Source organism: Lathyrus oleraceus, chromosome 5 (assembly GCF_024323335.1).
Source record: "Lathyrus oleraceus cultivar Zhongwan6 chromosome 5, CAAS_Psat_ZW6_1.0, whole genome shotgun sequence".
Taxonomy (NCBI): Eukaryota; Viridiplantae; Streptophyta; class Magnoliopsida; order Fabales; family Fabaceae; genus Lathyrus; species Lathyrus oleraceus.
In genome coordinates, this window is record NC_066583.1 from 11,646,663 (window position 1) to 11,651,537 (window position 4,875).

Consider the following 4,875-nt stretch of genomic DNA (forward strand, 5'->3'; position numbering starts at 1 on the left):
CCATTTCTTTGCATTTGGTCCACAACAATCAAAACAAAACACAAACACAATAATATATACACAATTATGTGCTCAAGTGAGCAAAAGGCAAATTGCATTAACATAAACATGTGCTCAAATGAGCAAAGGGGGAAAAGCAAATGAATAATATGTACAAGAATAGTAAATTGCATAAATGTAAAGAGCAAGAATTAAATTCTAATGGTCAATGGTTAGTGTTAGTAGTTAGTGTGCCATAAGGCAAATTTAGCGCTATGTTAAGCAATCGTAATTGGACTTATGTAGAAGTGACAACTATCTGAGGCCGGTCAATAATAATGTAGGCAACAACACAAGTTAGAGGTCTTGATTAGTGAATCAAACTCCAACAACTTGTCACGCCAAAAAGAAGATGAGAAATGATCTTGTATTGGTTTAAGTCCTTTGCATGATTTAGAAAGCAATCTATCCTTAATGCAAAGCCATTCACTTGATCATTTGATCAAGATGAATTAGATTTGAATCAAGGAAGATTAAACCTCTCTAATCAATGCTAACCATCAACCTTTAACTCATTGATCAAAAAGAAAAGAAGGAGAAGAAGAATAAGAATTAGAAATGAAGAATTCAAGTGCATTAAATGAAATGGAATGTACCAATCAACAAATGTTGACCAAAGATAGAGGAGATCAAGGTCAAACAATAGAAAACAGAAGCAAGATGAAGATTGGAAGTCAAGAAATAAACAAAATATTTTTGACATTTTTAATATTTAAAATAAAACTTGAATTAAAATATTAAAGAAAGGTCAAACTTCAAACTCACTTCAAATCACCTTTGAAAAGTCCAAGTGAATTATCCCAAGTTCAACAAGGTCAAACAAAGTTTGACAAAAAATTCAGCATTTTTAAAAGTCAGAAACTATTTTTAATCAATTAAAAATGAATAAAAATAACCTAATTGAACTAAAATCTCAAATAAATCTCAAATCAATTAATAAATTGATGAGAATATTTTTCATAGATCTATCATCATTCAAAGAGGTTGAGAAAATAGTTTTGTATTTCTTGAATATAAAAAACTATTTAAAATGAATTAAAAATAACCAGAAAAGAGAAAATTACTAAAAAATGCAAATGATAAAATAAAAAAAATTAAAAATCATATTTAGAAACTAGAAACTAAAAGAGAAATAATGTAATTGGTCCCATAATTTTTGGACCAATAATGAAAGAGATATGAATTTTAGAAATAAATGGAATTAAAAGAAATAAAAGAAAATAGAAATCAGAAAATGAAAATTAGAAAAAAGGAGAGGCGTTGGATGATGGCTCATTAATTGAGTTGGCACATCACATGGCCCTCAGCGCGTTTCCACAATACATCCAAGTCAATGCACCCACACGCGGTATAATAAAAAGTCATAACAATGAACTGTCTAGATCTGATCTGGAAATGGAAAGGGACGGTCCAGATCTGATCTGGAGACCAGACGGTGGCCAGCGCCACCGTCTTCTCCGGCAAGCTCCGGTGGAGATCAGAAATTGCAGGTCAAAAATGTTAACTAAAATGCACGATCCAGGCACCATTCGAAAGGTGGAGTAATGTACATCACTCCTATGCCACTCAATTCCACTCTAGATTCCTATTAAGAGAGAAATCAGAGATGGAACTTTCGTGGTGTTCAACTAAGCTTGCTCGATTTCAACAATTAAGCACACAATAATGATGCCTCTATAGAGAGGACTTCAAAAAAACACAAGATCAAGGCAAATGGAGCAATGTATGATGAGATTCAAAGCAAAATTCAGCTGAGCAAAACCTTTGGATTGTGAAGAATTGAGTCACTCTCTTTGGTTCCTTTTGCAAACAGAAGCTCCAATGGATCAAGGTGAAGAGGTCTAGGAACTTTAGATCTTAAAATTCAACCAATGCAGTTGAATTTCAGATCTGAAACTTTTGGAGAAAAATGAAGTTTGTTCCTTTGGTATGGGTGGGGATTCAATTCAGCAGGGATGTAGGCGCCATTAGGTTGAAGAATTGAAGAGCTATGGCAAGGTATTTATAGATGGAGAGATCCATAAGCAATGCTGAATGTGTGACTTCAAATTTGCATGAATGGAAAGGGCCTCCATGCATGGGCCTGTACAGGCACATGGAGGGCCCAATTCCATATGGCTTGGCAAGTTGAGATCATATTTGAATGAAATGGACGTGTAATTTAGATGTAATCAGCTCATGCATGGCAATTGAATTAAGTTTTCCCAAAATGCACTAAACGTTCTCCTCTTTGAAAATGATGTTTCCAAACTCCAAATGCAACCTTATGAGTAATGGTTAGAAAGCTTGTTGCATAAGGAACAAATACTATGTTGATCAAAACTCCAATTGGGCCTTGGAAATTAATGAAATTTGAGCTTGAAGTGTTGGGTGCAAAACATGCATATGAGAAGTTTCCAAATTTGGCCAATGTTCAAGCCCTTCTGTTACAATGATGTGAGCTCCAAATGATAAAATCCTCAACATGAAAGTTGTATATAGTTTCAATACAATCAATTTGGACTTAAATTTTGCATCGTTTGGATTTTTAATGAAGAAGTTATGGGCACTTGAAGTTGGACTTTTTCACATTTCAATGCATTTGGTCCAATGTCTTTCTTTTGGGATTTTGCAATTTTTCTCAACATAACATTTGAAGTAGACACAATAAGCTTTCCAATTCATTAAGTATCATCCTAAAATCATGAAAAATGAATGAGTTATGTTCTTGGGAAGTTGACCCAAAATTAGGGTTCCAGTCAAAATGACCTATAATGTCTTGGAATGGATGATGACCTTCCAAGTTTCAAATCAAATTTTGATGAACATGAAAGTTGTTCATATTGTCCTTAAGAACATTCTTTCTCTGGGGGTCATCTCCATTCGACCAACACATAAAACTTTAGGTCTCAGTGTATTTCAAAATAGTCAGATGATTTGACTCATCAACTTCTCAAGTCCACAACTCATATCTTGATGAATTCATGATTGAGGACACTCAAATAAGTTCAAATATGCATGAGATGATTAATTAAACAACTTCCCTTGATTTTATTTGATCATGGCTGAGGTTGTTTCATGAGCAAGGCACAGTTGATGAACATATGAATTAGGGTTTCCTTGGGAAACAAGCCTCAAACCCCTTAACTTGCTTTGATCAAAATGATGAATTGAAATAATTGGGAGGCATATTTGATGGATGAGAGCTTTGATAACCATTACCATGCTTGCTTTCATCTTCTCTTGACCATATCATTGCACAAAGGATCTCCTAGAAGCTTTGGATCTTGTGATTGCTCAAGCTACAAGCAAGAAATGTTAGTGACATGTTTTTGTGCTTTTGGTTAGTAAATAAAATGAGAAAAGCAATAATATTCAATTCAAGCATGCTTGGTGATCTCAAACCACTCACAAGGGATCCCACCCAAAGGCAAAGGGAACCAAGATGCTTATGATCCTTGAGGCTATGGAAATGCAATGTTATGATGCCATGAGGGATCTTAGGGCCAAAATTAGGGTCTTACACTCATCATCATCAGAGGACTTCTCAGGAGTAGCATGCAAGAGTGGAAATGATAGTTAAGAATATATACCAAAGTAAAAGAAAACGGAAAATCAACCAGAGTTGAACCTGAGTCTTTTTTGTCGAAATGATAGGTTCATTGACAGAAGCGTGATCCACAGGGTCTATGGGGATTGCTGTAAAGAAAACATAGAAAATCAAGTAAGCGACAAAATCCAAATAAAAGGAGGTGCTAACTTTCCAGAAAAGTGTTACCAATTTGTGTGGTATCGGGCACTCTAACATATTGAGGATCAATATGAAGTGGCCCTGAGTAGTAGGGCAGATAATGCTTCGTCGGTACCACTCTGTCGGCCTTTTTCTTATAAGCATTTTGCACATCTGAAAGGGGACAATAATACCAATATGGAATTGAAGAGCCTAAGGCCAAAGCCAATGGGCTAGATGGCAAAGGAGGGAATTTGATGTTTCCAAAATGAAGGGCATAAAGATACTTGTCTTTCGCGTAACCAGGGATTTTAAGCTTTGGGATCCTGTCGGTTACCTTCTCCTTTAATTCGGCAGCGGCCTCAGAAATGGTCCGACGAAGATTATCAGGTCGATACACAACTCGGAAATATTTCTGGAAAGCTTGAATTTATTTGGTATGGAGAGCCTTACACTTGGTCGATTTCGCCTGCAAATGGACAAGAGCTTGAGTTAGTTCAGATAATTTGGCCTCAGGAGCGCCAACGTAAGCAGCAAAATATGATTGCTACCAATCATCAAATTCTTTGGTGCAAAAGAAGGCTGGTTGAAATGGGATGGAATGGAGCCTGGGTCGGTTTTTTCAAAGGGCCTCAACATCTTCTTGGATCATACTCCAGGGCTGATTACAAAGGATGTTTGTGAGTATGCCGAGAGAAGAAAACAGGGACTTGGGAACAAACTGACAAAGTCCAAACTGTCTAGCTACCAAGTTGGGTTGGTAAGCAACTAGTCCAGGGTTGACGCTGGAGGTTACAGCCGACAGAAACTGGGGGACCAGAAAGCGTCTCCAGATAACAAAAGTTTCATTCCTGTGTTCATCTTCAGTCGGAGGGAAAGCCCTGGTGAGCCATTCAGGACCTTCAGTTCGACTACTGAAAGGAGCCATAGAAGGGTGAAAGTCAGCGCGCGTTAACATAATGTCGAACAAAAGGTGAAACACCTTGACATCAGGAAAGTTTCTGTCGATGGGGGTCAGAGAGATCAGTCGCTTTCAAAGAAGGTGTTGCTCTTCTGGGGGACACGCAACCCTTCTCATCCCATGAGACGTTATGTTTTTAGAAAAAGTGGCGTTGAGCCATAGTTGT